The sequence below is a fragment of the Sciurus vulgaris genome (assembly GCF_902686455.1).
Source record: "Sciurus vulgaris genome assembly, chromosome: 19".
NCBI classification, from domain to species: domain Eukaryota; kingdom Metazoa; phylum Chordata; class Mammalia; order Rodentia; family Sciuridae; genus Sciurus; species Sciurus vulgaris.
Window position 1 is genome coordinate 14864927 of NC_136480.1, and position 17474 is coordinate 14882400.

At 40.7% G+C, this 17474-nt stretch overlaps 1 pseudogene across 1 annotated transcript; it reads left to right on the forward strand.

The window, feature by feature from the left end:
- The first annotated feature begins 11894 nt into the window (after nt 1–11894).
- LOC306650293 (ubiquitin carboxyl-terminal hydrolase 12-like) lies at nt 11895–13955 on the forward strand (annotated as a pseudogene). Its single transcript has one exon. The product of its transcript is annotated as a ubiquitin carboxyl-terminal hydrolase 12-like (transcript).
- The last annotated feature ends 3519 nt before the right edge of the window (nt 13956–17474 follow it).

Consider the following 17474-nt stretch of genomic DNA (forward strand, 5'->3'; position numbering starts at 1 on the left):
ATGGTAGAAAGAACAGCAGGTTTGGGATCTATCTGCTTTCGTTTCCTACTCTCTCATGAGCTGTATGGTCTTGCAAGGCATTGAACTTCCTCAACAGGATGACGGAGCTGACCCAAGTCATCTTTGTCATTGCTTCTAAGATCTAAAAGAAGCTGTTCTAAATCCTGCTGGAGTGTCCTGTGCACGCCGTCTTCTGCAAACCCCTAACCCACACCCAGGTGATGTTTTAGAGGGTATGCTTTTCTGTCTTGATTTCTCTATATCAAATCGTCGAGAAAGGAAAACAACCTCATTGCTCTGTCCTCCTGACCTGCTGCCTTTTCCAATTCAGTTTCATCTCTCTGCATAAATAGTGGTTTTGTTTCAGCTAGAAATTTGATTCACTGTACTGTGTCGTGGGAGGGCACATTTTTGCTGAAGGTTTCCTACCCAGCCCTGTCAAATCAGTGGATGGACACTGAGCTTTTGAGGACAACCTGTTCTTGTTGTAAAGTGAGCCCCTTTATGACTTTCCTACCTTTGATATCAAAGATGTCTCACGGAAAAGCAGCTTCTGTGACATTTTGTGTCTCACAGTAAGAAATATACATAGCCACAATATTTGACTAAATGATCCTTATTCCATATGATGCCCTCTTTTATCCTGTTCTGTTTCCTTACACACATGCATGCACACACACACAACAGATTTCACAGCCCTCTCTTTGGTCTTGACCTACTCTTTTGGAAAGTGGTCACCGTCAATTTCCATTTAGTCTGAATGCTCTAGGGACCCAAAACCATCTTGTCTCAGTTTTGAGCAATGAAATAAATAGTATCCATGAAATTCTAAATACTGGATGGATGTGGAACATAGGAGAACTTCCCAGATACCGGAATTCCATCATATTCGGACACAGGGAGATGGAGTCCAGCCCGTGGAGGATCTTGTTAGGGTTGGACTTCTGTTCTAGAATGTTTTAGTCTTTTTTCGTGTTAAGAGAGTTTTGCATGGCATAAGAAGAGGTGACTTTGCCATCCTGGAGGAGCTGTGGTGTTTTAAGTGACTTGAGGAAACTCTGGGAATACTGGCCTGTGTTAGTTAACTCTGGCATCACTGTGAGCAAAACACCCAGTAAGAATGACAAAGAGGAGGGAAAGCTGACGTAGGGCTCACAGTTTCAGAGGTCGCAGTCCACCGGTGGCTGACTCCATGCCTCTGGACCCAAGATGAGGCAGAACATCATGAAGAAAGGCCCAGCAGAGGGGAGCGACTCAGTCCAGGGTGGGTCAGAAGCAGAGAGAAGTACGTGGGAGGAGGATGAGACATGGGCAAGGTGCACCTTTCCAGGGAACCGCCAGCAACCCACCTTCTCCAACCATGCCCCATCTGTCCACAGGTAGCTGTCAGTCAGTTCACTCAAACGGGGGTGGATGAGGTTCCAGCCCTCACAATCCTTTGACCTCTACATATCCCTGCATAAACAGCGGCTTCTGGGGGACGCCTCATTCACCAACTATGATATGCCCCATGTCCCCATGTTACTATAAGTCCAGGTGGAAATGCAAGTAGCACTGGCCCCAAAGGGGCAAAGCCTGATACTTCAGCCAACAAGCAACAGGTCATCAGGCAAGTAATTTCAGCTCTCTGTTGGTTAGTATCCAGTGGTGACGCCGTTAGAACGGGGTCTCTCATGGAAGCCTTTTGACACTGCACACCTGTCAAGCTGAAGCGTTCCATCAGCCTTGAGACCCCCACCATCTCTTGAGAACTTCCTCCAGACAGAGTCCTCTCTGTGTTGGTGCATGGGAAATACTTCCGTGCCTCTGAGGTTGAGTTTTTAGGACAGCTATTTCTAAAACCTGGAGAGATTTGAGGTTATGTATGGAGAGTGCCAAACTGTAGAAGCACAGTGATTATGGAAATAGTTCAGAATATTTAGGACTCAGAGTAAGGTTTTGGTTACAGATTTTTCTCAGTATTTTCCAGATCCTCTATGTAATTACCCACGACCTCTTGAAAGGCACAACATTGTCTACTCTGGATTTTAAGATTCTCTTATTGGAGAACTTAATCTTTTGAAAATATGCCCATTTCTGATCTTGTTTTAAAATAACTGATTGATCATTTACAGGAATCTTATCCATTCCATTGTAAGGGAAAACAGGCTTTACAATTGCGTGAAATGGAAATGTGCTCATGTGAATCTACTAGTATTGAACTACTATTTAACATGAGTGAGGATAAAGGCATATTTCATTTGGTAGCCGGTGCAGAGCTGGCCCCAGTTCTGGATCCCGCTGGCTCCTCAGCTGACCGCTCACCCAGTCGTGGGAAAGCAGAGAACGATTCTAGGTCCTGTGTTCTCAAGTGTGAAATGGGATGGGATCCAAACGCACTTGGTAGGATAACATCTCAGATTAAGTGAAGTAAAACGGTAAGCCCTCAGCACCATGTCTGACCACAAAGTATTCTAAGCAAATATTAGTTACTTGTTACACAAGTCTAAGGAAGGGAACTAAGGGGAATTCAGCAATTCATGCTGTCCACCCATTCAAAGATGTAAATAAAAACTTCACATGTGGGATAGGAGTTTAATTTGCCTTTGGGATTGTTTCTCATCTGAAATGTATTTACATATGTAATATAAACAGGTAAACTTGCACACATATATGTGTTTATATATGTAGAATTTGTTTCTTAAAAATTCTGTAACTGCTTTGTTGTTCCAAATAAATGACACGCACAGCCAGGTACAGCGTGTACACGTATAATCCCAGAAGCACAGGGGACTGAGGCAGGGGGATGGTGAGTTCAAAGGCAGCCTCAGCAACATAGCAAGGCCCTCAGCAACTCAGTGAGACTCCGTCTCCAAAGAGAATACAAAACAGGGCTGGGGGTGTAGCTCAGTGTTTGAGTGCCCCTGGGTTCAATTACAGTACCAAAAAAAAAAAAAAGAAAAAAAAAAAGAAAAAAAACATATGCACATATTCTTTCATATCAGTATCACAGATGGACTTTATTCATTTGTAATGATTTTCTAATATTGTATTACATATATGCACACATATATATACTTTTATTTATACTTACATGTATACACATATATATAGAATTTTGTAATCCCTAATGGTGAATATGTAGATCATTGACATACTAATTCTATTATAAATAATCTATTTTAGTATAGTTTTAATCTATATCTATCTATCTATATATATATATATATCCTTTATATTTTTAAAGTTTCTTTTATCAGATGGATTTGCAAAGAGCATTTTGAGAATCAGAGTATGTCCATGTGGAAAGATGTGGGTCCTGTCAACAGATTGCCTTCTAAAAGTGTTGTGCTTAATTACCAACAGTCAAGGGGAACCCTGTGTTCCCACACACTCCAAAGCAAGAGCACTAAAATTTTTTTGGTCATCTAAATGACTGTTAGTTTCTTATGTATAAATCTGTATATCTTAATGAAAGTAGTCCAATTAAAAAGTGGACAAAGGAGGATTCTGGGCAGATGAAGGAGAAGAAAGCACTAAGAATCTTTTTCCACCTAGAAAATAATTTTATTGGCAGAATCTGTCTAATGCAACTGTTTTGGAACTCTGGAGCCTGAAGGCTTGGAATTTCTAGGGGAAGGCTTGGGCAGCAAAGCATGCTTTATTTCCATCAATTTAAGCCTTTATAACAGTTGCATTTATCCATCCTTCACCCCAATGACTGGCAGTTGCAGTGATGTTTCTAGAGTGGACACAGCTTCTGAGAGACATGGTAGAGGAAAGAAGATCTTGTTTTCCAAATAGTGAGAATCTTTGTTCTGATTGTTGAGGACTGATCACAAAGATGCAGTCAGAGAGAGCAGGAGACCACTGTTGGTACACTTTCCTCCACTGTTGGAAACCTCTCCCATCAGTTGAAGTGATTTCCAGAGGATGCGAAGGAATAGCAATCTCTGCTTCTCTCCCTTCATTTTATTTTTATCTTGCATTTAGAATCCAGACATTATAGACAAAGGCAATCAAAACCAACTCCCCATAGAAGGAAAAGTAGAAAGTGCCCATGTATGCTCAGAAAAGTCTGAGAAGACTTTAGGTCTACATTTCAGGTTGGTCCTTGACACACACAGACAGACTACGATGGTTTAAAAAAAAAAATCATCTTTGGGACCAGGGGACACCAATTTCTAGTGTTACCACATGACTAGATTCAAATGACCAGTCTTTACAACAACAACAAACAAGGCATATAAAGAAACAGGAAAGTAAAGCACATTGAAAGGAAAATATAGGTCAACAGAAATTGTCCCATCCAAAGATCTCATGGCAGATCTACTCAACAAAGGCTTTAAACCAACCGTCTTAAATATCCTCACAAAATTAAAGAAAGAAACAAAAGTCAGAGGGCTAACACTCCTTGCCTTCAAGACTACAGTGACCCAGACAGTATAGTCCTGGAGAAAGAGAGAAACAGATCAACAGCCCAGATTCGAGCCTAGAAACAGATGTACAGCACTCTAGTTTTAATCTTTGACCAAGAAGCAAAGGTAACTTAAAGGATAGTTTTTTTCAACAGTTGATGCTAAAACGACTGACTATCCACTTGCAAATAAACCTGGATAAAGATTCATGCACATGGGTGTATTTCCTGGGTCCTATCGTAGGTATACGTGAACTTTTTAAGAAAACGCCAAATTAACCAACATGGATTCCTCTCGAAATAATTGTGATGGAAAGGAAGCCAGAAAAAGGAAATCATGTGCAGTTGCTGTTACAGGCCTCAACTTGAGAACAGACCCATCGCCACTGAGAATCCAAAGCTGCGAGTCGTTATGAAGCCAGCCGGCTGACTGCCTCACACAATGTCCCCTCAAAATGGCGATTGGGAGAACAGCCCTGACCATAGGGTTGCAGGGGTTTTTATACCTTAAGTCAGCACATCAATCATAAGTGTCTGTTGCTGTGATTCAAAATTACAAACTAGCATCATGAGATCTGAAATCATCAGCAGAGGGGGAAGTGGGTCAAAATGACCTTACTTAGGTACAAACTAAAGAATGGTCACTAACATCTAAACAGTCACTGTTGACATCACCATTAACATGGGACATTGTTTAGGAAACTAGGAATCAAAAAGAACAATTTTTCATTATATAAGAATTGCCATTTCATCATTTTGTATGGCCAAACATGTCATGCTAAGCGACTGTTGACCGGTACAGAGGCGGGTGTTCCCACGGGGAAGCATTTCCTACATAACATGCAGTCTCAAGGAAAATGGAGTCTGTTTAGTCACTGCCCACGTAGCCTGGCCTGTAACATTTCCATGGAGTCAAATATGTCAAACCGTCACAATTGCATTTATATTCATGACTTGACAATCAAAACTGACCCACAGAAAGCATATCAGTGGTTAGAGGGAGTAGAAGGGGTGAGATCACAGAGGCACAGAATTTGGAAGCATTTTTTCATATTTATTACATTGGTACTTGTGCCATTTTCTAGATGCAAATATAATTTCAAAACTGAACAAATGGCACACTTCAAACATGTGGCCAATTAGTGTGCGTCTCTTAAACCTCAATGAAGTTGTTAGAATGGAGTGAATAAGATTCTTGCTTTCTCAATAGTCGCAGAAGCCATTAAATATTCTTAAAGGACATAGAAAGAGCTGAACTAATCAAACAATATGGCATGTCTTTTCACTTATAGATTCAGTATTTTCAAAATTTAATTTCTTCCCCGAGTGAACACATAAATTCAAAGTGATCACATTCAAACTTCCTTATTTTGATTCTCCTGGAGAACTTGACAAATAATTTTTGAACTTCATTTGGAAAAGCAAATTTCAAATTCTATCCAGAGAAGCTTTGAAGGAGAAGAATAATGATAAGGCCTGGTACCCTCTCGGTTATCAAAATATGTTTTCTCTCAAAACAGTATGGTACAGAGAGAGAGACTGAGTAGACCCCTGTAAATGAGAATTCAGTTTCCCACAGTTAAGATGACTTTTAAAATAAAAATCCTTTCCATTTGAAATGCTTAGCTCTAGGGTGAGGAAATGGGAATTTGAAGTTTAAGAGACTTTAATTTTACCTTTACATCCAGTACTGTTTGAGCTTTTTTTATGATATAGATTACTTTAAAAATATGTGTACGTATCTGTAAACATGTTAGCAGATGTTGAAAGAAGTCATGCAGATTCGTAGATGGTGCCAGGGGAGAATTTTTGTGGTATATTGAGCCAGAGTAGTAATCACAGAATTCTAAGTATGATACCGAATTTCAGAGGAAATTACGTGTGCTTGCCTACGGGTCTAAGTATCGTCATTAAATGCATTTAAATACATAAAAGGATCCTTTAGGAGATGGGTGTTGAATTCCTGGGGGAGGGTCACCAAAAAAATCTTCTCGTTCTTTCATTTTTGTTGGCTTCTTTGAGACTTTTCCAGGGGGTATGCTTCATTTTTGCAAGTTACAACTTGGAATTCCAAAAAATGTTTCAGGGAAATGGATGATGAGTTTATGGATATTGGGGGAAATCAGCTGGTTTTTAGAAAATCAGACGGATTTATTACCTCCCTACTCCACAGAAAAATAAATTCCTCTTGGAATAAAATTTGTCAAGGAATGCTATAACAGGCACTACTTAATCGTTTAGTTCTTACAACCAAGAGAGCATGCAGGGTAGTGGATTCCATTTTATTCTATGGATAGCTGGCTGGTTGGATGGATGGATTCCATTTTATAAGGGGGAAGCTAGCAGAGGTTCCATGTGGCATACCTGGGATTTTAATTCACTCCCTTTTCCTTCCTCTTCTCCTTAGACATTGGCTTCCATTTCTCTTAAGCATGCCGGAAAAATGCAAAGCAGTTTTACATGGAATATAATGCATCCCGTTGATTTCAAAACAAATGACCTAAATAAATACGTTTAAATTGTCTTTGTCAAGCTAAAGAGAAAAATAAGGCTGATGATGTTTTTCTTCATATTGTCATTTCACTGTTGGAGTGAAATGTGTTTCAAATAGGCTAGGATTCGGTGACAGGAGATTTTGATTATCATAATCCCTAAGTGGGAGATCTAAATTTGACTCTGACATTGAAGCCTTCAATCATGATGTTATGACATGAAATCAGAAGGCAGTGTCATGCAGTGCTCTGTAAATAATCCTGTAATTACATCTTGGAGGCCTTTCTGTATTACAACTGTTTTTCCATGTGGTGACTTACACAAGCCAGCATATTTAATTTAGCTCTTTTTTTTTTATTATGGAAGTACTATGTGCCTGTCGTTATGCATTTTCATAAGTAGGATTAGTATCAATATCCAAAATACAGAGGCTTTACATTTTAAGTATCTCTCTCCTCCCAGTTAAAAATCTAGGCTGGCCGGGTATAGTGATGCACGCCTGTAATCCCAGCAGCTCGGGAGGCTGAGGCAGGAGGATCATGAATTCAAAGCAGCCTCAGCAACTTAGTGAGGCCCTGAGCAACTCAGTGAGATCCTGTCTCTAAATAAAATATAAAAAGGGCTGGGGATGTGGCTCAGTGGTTAAGCACCCCCTGGGTTCAATCCCCAGCCCCAGCCCCACCAAAAAGTTCTAAGATGGCAGTTTTTCACAGATATGTCTGTTTATCACTATGTCTACAGCTGAGCTTATAGTAGTTGTTCAGTAAAGACTAAATGAGTGTATGAAAGTGACCTTTTGGCTTTGTGTTCTACCGTGGAAATACAGCCTTTGTCACAGACTCTGTAAGAAACAGTTTAATCTCATTTATTGTAATATCTTCATTATCTCTCAGAGATTCTTCAGCCCTTGGGTGAAGCAACACCAGAGAACAAATCTACTTCACCTGCCTCGCCTGCTTCTCGAGTAGTTAACACCTTTCCCATCAGACAACTTTGGGGATCCTGTTTCTAATTAAGAGATTAGAAGAATGTAACGGGAACAGAACTATCATGTCACCTTGGTAGCACGAAGAGGGGGTTCTCTGTTTTATTTGCAATCTACCCAACGCTTGCCTAGCACAGGAGGGCAAATCCGCAGTTGTTGATTGATACTAAAAAGACACCAAAACCCAGCCGTGCCTCCCATTTCTTCTTTTTTTTTTTTTTTGTAATTCACATTTGACATTTATTCAAATTTTAAAACAACTGAAGATGTTTAATTAAATGCTTTTTTAAATTGTAAACAAATGGGATACATGTTGTTTCTGTTTGTACATGGAGTAACAGCATACATTTGCATATTCATAAATTTACATAGAGTAATGATGTTTGATTCATTCCATTATTTTTTTCCTTCCCCCCACCCCTCCCACCTCTCTTTTCCCTCTATACAGTCCCTCCTTCCTCCATTCTTGTCCCACTCCCACCCCCCATTAAGTGTCATCATCCGCTTATCAGTGAAATCATTCCTCTTTTGGATTTTTGAGATTGGCTTATCTCACTTAACATGATATTCTCCAATTTCATCCATTTGCCTGCAAATGCCATAATTTTATTATTCTTTATAGCTGAGTAATATTCCATTGTATATGTATACCACAGTTTATCCATTCATCAATTGAAGGGCATCTAGGTTGGTTCCACAGTCTGGCTATTGTGAATTGAGCCACTATGAACATTGATGTGGCTGTATCTCTGTAGTATGCTGATTTTAAGTCCTTTGGGTATAGGTGGAGGAGTGGGATAGTTGGGTCAAATGGTGGTTCCATTCCAAGTTTTCTAAGGAATCTCCACACTGCTTTCCAGAGTGGTTGCACTAATTTGTAGTCCCACCAGCAATGTATGAGTGTACCTTTTTCCCCACATCCTCGCCAACACCTATTGTTGCTTGTATTCTTGATAATCGCCATTCTAATTGGGGTGAGATGGAATCTTAGTGTAGTTTTGATTTGCATTTCTCTTATTACTAGAGATGTTGAACATTTCTTCATATGTTTGTTGATTGCTTGTACATCTTTTGTGAAGTGTCTGTTCATTTCCTTAGCCCATTTGTTGATTGAGTTGTTATTTTTAGTAGTTATTTGTATTATTAGTAGTTATTTGTATTCTTAGTGTAGAGTTTTTTGAGTTCTTTATAGATTCTGGAAATTAGTGCTCTATCTGAAGTACGAGTGGCAAAGATTTTCTCCCACTCTGTAGGCTCTTTCTTCGCATTGCTGATAGTTTCCTTTGCTGAGAGAAAGCTTTTTAGTTTGAATCTATCCCAGTTATTGATTCTTGCTTTAATTTCTTGTGCTATGGGAGTCCCATTAAGGAAGTCTGATCCTAAGCCAACAAGGTGAAGATTTGGACCATTTCTAACCTAAGAGTAGGCACAGTACTTACTGTTGTACCAGCATCAGCAAAGATCCAACAGTCCTGGCAGGTAGTACGTGGGTGAAAGTCCTTTGTAAAGGAGCAAAGCTTCATGGGGGTCAATCTAAGCAGATGTGGGGCCTGTCTAGCACCTTCCCCCAAAGCCAAGCAAGCGGACATTCCTAGGGAGTTCTTAGGGCTGTGCTGCAGCCCTAGGAGCGTCTCCTTGGGTACCTCATCTTGTCTTCCCTCAGCTCACCCTAACTGCACCAAACGTCTGACCGTAAGGTTCCGACCCACACGTTGGCGAGAAAATGACCAAGAAAGGAGCAGCCTCGACTTCTCTGGTTCTTCCTTTCCAGTCTGGTGCCAACAGTTCAGCCAGCACATGGCACCTGGCAGGGCGTTGCCGCACTGGTAAAAATAAAATTCTGACCCTAAAACTTGGTCTACCTGGAGCGTGAACAGTCTCCTATCCACAGATGGGACTAGAGGATGTCTCTCTCAACGCTGGCGGGACTCCACTTAACTCTGGCCTCCTTTTCTCTGTCCTTCTAAACTATAAACCACATCCCGTGAAATAGGAGATTTGACCTTTTACCTTTGGCAGCATTTAATTCTAATTAAATGAAAAAGTGAAAAGCTGACAAAGTATTTGTTGGGTGCCAGTCTGACCCAAATCTTCACCAGAGCTTCTTACCCAGACTCGAATGTGCCAGTCTGACCCAAATCTTCACCAGAGCTTCTTACCCAGACTCGAATGCACTGCCCCGCGGCCTCCCTCCGAGAGTTCTTGCTCTTCTTCGTTTTATGACTGCCTGGCCCGCGCCTTCATCTTGTCATCTGTGGAACGTGGACGCAGATGACAGGTCACTTTTCCAGAGGATTTGCTAAGCCAGATCCTTGCTCAGCACTTTCCGCCAAAGGTCTTGTCACCTGAGGTCATTCCTGTCTCCACAGGCTCCTGAGGGACGGGAAGGACGTGGGCTTAGGGTCAGGATCTTGCTTGCCTGTTTAACGATCTATCAAAGTCTCCTGACTTTCAGAGCAAAGATGTACCATCTTTGAGGAGGAAAGGTTGACTTGGAGTGATCCGAGGTCAGTAGGGAGAGGCAGGGGTAGCTGCCATTATTGTCCCATTAATATTGCCAGGGGGACACCGGGTATCCTTGCCTCCGGTTGCCGCTTCTTCCATTTCTGCCAGACACAGGCCCTGCTGCTGGGCCTCATCTGAAAGGCCCCTACAACACTGGCCTTTCCCTGCAGTAGGAAGCGGGGACCGCGCTGGCTCTCGTGTGTATTGCAGTTATCTGGCTTTGATCTGAACCCAAAGCTTCAACTGACCGGGCCTGTCTGTTCCCTTTTTCCTTCTTGAACTCATAGGTACCTTTATTTATTTTTTATTAAAGATGGAAATCTCTTCTTGGAGTAAATCAAATGCAGCATTAACCTGGTAATCCTGGGCTTTGAAAGTTTTCTCAGGACTTTGAAGTTGAAGTGTAAATTGACACTCTGACTCTACCCAGATCCACCCCAGAGAGCCTTCCCTGAGGAAGAAAGCATCACACATCCTAACGAGAGAGCGGTTCTGTCAACACAGGTGTCAAGGGTAACGGGAGGGATGGAAGGTTCTCCTAGCTACTGTTATCACGTGGCAAGCAGTAGAATAATTCCGAATAAAATGCACTGCTTTCTGGATATCCTTCCAACATAATTCCCGTTGACGGTTATTAGTAGTCATTATGAAAATCAGTGGCCCACAGTGCATTTGGCTATAGCAGAGTGATGGGTGTGGATTGAAAAGTATCTCCCTCGAAATGATCCCATGATCCTCAGAACGTACGTTTGGAAATAGGGCTTTTGCAGATGTGATGAGTCAGTCTCTGGTGAGGCCTCTATGGATCAGGGCAAGACCTAAATTCAATGATTTGTGTCCTCGTGAGACAACGAGAGGTCCCAGATTTGGGTGGGGCAGAGTGGCCCGTGAGGACAGGAGCAGAGATCACAGCGATGCTACTGAGCCTGGCCCTCCTGGTTACGAACTCGAGTCCCCGAGCAAGTCCCAGCCCCTCTCCTGCAGCCACTCAGCAATGAGACGGGCGGAACGGTAGCAGCCTCAAGGTCGCCGTGAAGTCTAGGGGAAGCGATCATCAAAAGCGCTTGGTGAGGCGCTGGGCGTGGACCTGGCACTCAGTAGGGCTGAGCTCATGGTGGAGACAGTAGTCCTGGTGGCCGGGCCCCTGCGCTACTGTCCAGGGCGATGACTACGGAGGCCAAGGGACCAGAGCTTGTCATTTAAGACCTTTCAGGATTCGGTTCAGGGTTGGGGATGAGCACTTGCCTAGCAGGCACGAGGCCCTGGGTTCAATCCCCAGTACTGCAAAAAAGAAATTCAGTTGAATCTTATACCTCCCCGCAAACATTAAAACCATCCACCAGAGAGAGAGACAATAAGAACGGAAGACAGGCCTGTGCGCCGGCGGCAACGACCGCAGCGGCGGCCCAGCAGGCTCTGTGCGTGGGTCCGCGGGGCTCGGGTCCGCCCGCGGGTTGCGGTGCGAGCCGGCGGCTGCCCTCCTCCCCCGCCCGCCCGCCGCCGCAGCCGCTGTGATTGGGTGGAAGATGGCGCTGGGCGGATGGAAATCCTAATGACAGTCTCCAAATTCGCTTCCATCTGTACCATGGGCGCCAATGCCTCGGCATTAGAGAAAGAGATTGGTCCAGATCAGTTTCCAGTTAATGAGCACTATTTTGGATTAGTCAATTTTGGGAATACCTGCTACTGCAATTCAGTTCTTCAAGCACTTTATTTTTGTCGTCCATTTCGGGAAAAAGTTCTAGCATACAAGAGTCAGCCTAGGAAGAAGGAGAACCTTCTTACTGCTTAGCAGATCTCTTCCATAGCATAGCCACTCAGAAGAAAAAGGTTGGAGTAATTCCTCCGAAGAAGTTCATAACAAGATTACGGAAAGAAAATGAACTTTTTGACAACTACATGCAGCAAGATGCCCATGAATTCTTAAATTACCTACTAAATACAATTGCTGATATTTTACAAGAAGAGAGAAAGCAGGAAAAACAAAATGGTCGTTTACCTAATGGAAATATTGATAGTGAAAATAATAACAGCACACCAGACCCAACGTGGGTACATGAGATTTTTCAGGGAACATTAACTAATGAAACCAGATGTCTTACTTGTGAAACTATAAGCAGCAAAGATGAAGATTTTTTAGACCTTTCTGTTGACGTGGAACAAAACACATCAATTACTCACTGTTTAAGGGGCTTTAGCAACACAGAAACTGTGCAGTGAATACAAATATTACTGTGAAGAGTGTCGTAGCAAGCAGGAAGCACATAAACGGATGAAAGTTTAAAAACTGCCTATGATTCTAGCTCTGCACCTGAAGAGATTTAAATATATGGATCAACTTCATCGATACACAAAACTTTCTTACCGGGTAGTTTTTCCTTTAGAACTCCGTCTGTTTAACACTTCAGGTGATGCGACCAATCCTGACAGAATGTACGACCTAGTTGCTGTTGTGGTTCACTGTGGAAGTGGTCCCAATCGAGGCCATTATATTGCAGTAGTTAAGAGTCATGACTTTTGGTTGTTGTTTGATGACGACATTGTAGAAAAAATAGATGCACAAGCTATTGAAGAATTCTACGGGTTGACATCAGATATCTCAAAGAACTCTGAGTCTGGTTACATCCTTTTCTATCAGTCTCGGGACTGAGGGGGAACCGTGATGAAGAGATATTTTCTGCCTCATTTCTTCTCTGGTTATTTTGGAAAGGATCAAGCACTGATTTTTCAAGAAAAGAGAAATGCAGGAAGCTCAGGGAGCAGTAGCACACTTTGCACACAATAAAGCAAAGACTCTGGATTAACAAGCCCTTCCTATCATGGTAGTTGATTTCTTTGCTCAGGTATCATGCTGTCTGTGCAGTTCCATACAACAAGGAAATGAAATCAGAGATACCAGCTCCTCTTATAAAACAGCCTTCCAGTTGTTGATATGCATTTTCTCTTTATTAATTGCACCAATAATGATTTGAATTCTTTGGGAGTGCGGTAGAAAGAATTGGAATCTGTGCTAGGTTGTATTGATGATTTAAGGAGAGGATTCTCAACACAGTGCACACATGCCTGTGTTTGGTATGGTTAGAAGCATATTCCATGGTCTTTTGAAGCATACACCAGAAATACTTTTGGGCCCAACACTTGCAGTTGCCTTCCTGATATAAAAAAACTAACAGATACTAGAATCCAGTGTCAGGAAGACAAATATGTTTTGCTTCTCTGAAGAAGCTTATGATAATATACAGTATATGTATATGTAGGGAACAATTGGTCAAAAGTGGCTTTTTGTTTCCCCAAGGGGAAAGACTGGTTTTGTAATTATAATTTTTTCCTTATTTATTTTACTTAAAACTGGTAAAGTCTAAGTATTGTATGAAGTGCCCATGATTCTGTCAGTAAATTTTAGCATATTTTTATTAGTTGTGTCAGCTTAAGTAGTCCTTTAGTTTGTTTCTATTTTTAAAGTGAATTTTAAATTTTATCTGAAATCACTAAGATGCCTTGAGAAAAATTGCAATTAGAGAAGGTAAATATTCTTTTTCAGGAGGAACTGATATCTCTGGCTAAATATTTATTCTTTTGTCATAGTTTATAAGACAGTTATTTTACTCTGCTTTCATTTCACTAAAATAAAAACTTAAAAATTCCCTGTAGTTCTTGGAATGAAAAAGTAATTCTGGTGCAGTGGTGATATACCAGTCTTTAGAATTCTTGAATATTTTAATGTTCCAAGTTGAGCCACACTTGGGAAAAATTCATGTCATTGCAGTTATATTATTTTCAAATGTCTTTTCTTTTACCTTGGAAAGAAGTAATATATTCTTTGTAACTCTAGAAACCTGGATAGTAGCTAAAATCCTTTTCAAGATTACATTTTGAAGAAATAGACCAGTAATCCAAAAACAAGCCCCCCCATCAACCTTACAAATCTGAGTGTTCAGAAATTAAAATTTGTTCATTGAGGGTTTTAAGAAGTAATAAATGTAATGTAAAATGTATGTAAACCATTGAAGTTGGCATTTTCCCATGCATCAGCATAAGTTGTCTGATAGTGGTTGAATGTAACTTGTAGGAAACAATGAAAATTATATTCAAAATAATCAGGCATTCAATTTTTTTTTATTGAGCTCTTTTCAGGCATAAATATTTTTAAATTCTCTAAATTTTCTAAAGTTATTTTACTAAAACTGTTGACTGTGGAAAAATAACGAGAGAGTGTTTTTTGTGCTGCTATTTTAACAGTTATTATCTGTATCTTTTAGCTCAGGAAATGACTTCACCTATTCATCCCATAAACAGATCTTTAACAGGGTCACTTAGCTAACTGGGTTGCTTAGACAGATGTGCTGGAGGAAAATTATGATATTTAGTATTTAGTATTCATACTAAATATCAAAAATATTTTGACAAATTCATTTTTAAGATGCAGTTTCTAATGCCTTACCCTGGCTGGAGATGTTTTCTACAAATTATATATAGCCTGCCTGATCTACTGACATTGCACAGAGAATCACAACCAAGAATGTGAGGAAAGTCTGAGCAGTGGAAGTGCTTGTATTTTAAGGGCTTAAACCAAATTGTGTTGGGACTTAAAACTGTACTTTTACAGTTTTCTGTACAGAGAAAAAGGGTAAAGTGAAGCAGTCAGTTTTACCATCAGCTAGGACACAACATGTATAAGAAAGATAGATGAAGTCATTTGCATAAAGGTACAGCATCGAAATACTGTGTCGTGTTTGCTTTTATGTCTTTGGGTTAAAAACATGCAGGAAAAACCAAGTTAAATTTCATGGTAGAGCGAGTTCTAGCGTTTGTGTTGGGTTCGATGGTAGTCACACACTGTTCACATTTACACCGTTTTTCATGGTATGATTTGTCGGGGGAGGGAGTATGGGGTGATGGTCCTAAATCTACTTTTTACTCTTGGTGCAGCTGGATCTAAGTAAAAATGTTTTGAAGCTTATCAGAAACTCAGTATACTTTTAGAAGAACATTTAGGGTTTAGATTGGGGGAAAAAGAATAAAGGTATATAATAAGTAAGAAAAGTGACCCACCTAGAAAGCAATGTGAGTTTGTCCATTGGTTGGCTGTGATTAAAATGAGGGGCAGGTTCCAGCTGTAAATGGGGCTAATTGCTATATAACTGTACATGTTTGTTGGGATAGCTGTCCCATATTTTGTATATTGGAATAAAAATTTCTATAAATTATAACTAAAAGTAAATATTCTAAATTCAGTCCCACTTCCAAGTCGCATGGCTTCTGTCTTAGAAATTTTACTTTTAGAAGTACTTTTAAGACAGGAACCGGAAGACTTTAGGAAAAGGGAAGGAAATGTACTATATGGGTCTTGTGGCCTCTAACCATCAGTGTAGGATTTTTTCTTTCCTTGATGGCAGTAGAAAGACCTCATGTTCATAACATACTACCCTTGATACTTTCTTTAAAGATACTTTTCATTAAAGATTCTCTCATGAGGCATTTGGCTGGGAGCTGGGAGGCTAAGGCGCTTGGATCCTGGCTCTTCAGTGAACTTAACTGTGTGACCTTGGGCAAGTCACTTAACCTCTCTGTGCTTCAGTCTCCCTGTCTTGTAAAATGGGAGTAATACCTACCTCACAGGGTTGTTGTGGGGATTAATTAGAGATAATGTCTGTAAAGCATTTAAGGTTCTTGAAGAAGGCGCTATATAAATACAAAATAATATCTATTAAAGTTGGTTTATTTGTGCTTGTGAAAAAAAAAAAAAAAAAAAAAAGAACGGAAGACAGGCCTCTGTCACCCTAACACGTCCCTAATCTGAATCATTTGCCCCAGTCTTTATCAAACTCTGAATTCAGACTTGTTTTCTTTTTAAAAAATTTTTTAAAAATTTATTCTAATTAGTTGTACTTGACAGTAGACTGCATTTTGACACATCATACATGAATGGAGTATAAGTTCTCATTCTTCTGGTTGTACGTGATGTAGAGTTACACAGGTCATGTAATCATATATACACACAGGGTAATAATGTCTCATTCATTCTACTGTTCTTCCTACCCCAACACCCCTCCCCTCCTTTTACTCCCCTCTGCCATGTCCATAGTAACTCTATTCTTCCCTAGATACTGCCACCCTACCCTGCCACTTATTGTGAATTAATATCTAAATATCAGAGAAAACATTCAACCTTTGGTTTTTTGGAATTGGCTTATTTCACTTAGCAGGATAGTCTCCAGCTCTATCCATTTACATGCAAATGCCATAATTTTATTCTTCTTTAAGGCTGAGTAATATTCCATGGTGTATATGTACCACAGTTTCTTTGTCCATTCATCTGTTGAAGGGCACCTAGGTTGGTTCCATTGTTCAGCTACTGTGAGTTGGGCTGCTATAAACATTGATGTGACTGTGTCAGACATGCTTTCTAATCCCTGCCGCAGTACCCTGGTGTTTATCTTTTATCTTAACGGTTTTCATTTGTCTCTGACCTTTGACATATTCCTGGTTGTGAACTTTAGCTGCTCAGCTGTGCTATGATGAAATGTCCCTTTGGGATCTTCCATTCCCACTCATGTTAGAATGTTCTCTGCAGCTTCATAGCAATATCAGATGGGAGAGGAAATCCAGAAAGCCAATTGTGATGTGGTTATCCAAGGCCCGAGGCAATAGGAAAGTCAGAGGCAGCCGTTCTGGAGCTAATAAGATACAGGAAAAGTGACGGTAGGTTTGTTTTTTGATGATCTGTAACCAGTAGCTAATTGACATAAAAAGTCCCTGATTCCTTGGACTTTAGGTAAACTGAAAACCACATGAATGAACAGTGGATAAATATTTTATTCTATTGACATAGTGAGATATCAGTGCATCATTTGTAGGATCTCAGAGCTTGGATGAACTCTAGAAATCATCAATAAAAAGGAACAATCCAGAAATGAAGCCGTGAATAAAGTTAGGAATCCTTTCTACCCTGTAAAGCCCACAGTAGGAGCCCACGAAATCAAACATAGATTTCCATCGGTTCTCTGAACTGGGAGACCCCAGGCCACGTGAAGCCCTCCTGGAAAGTGTGCGGGCACGTTCAGTGAGGTGACGGAAGTCTAGTCAGGAGGCATC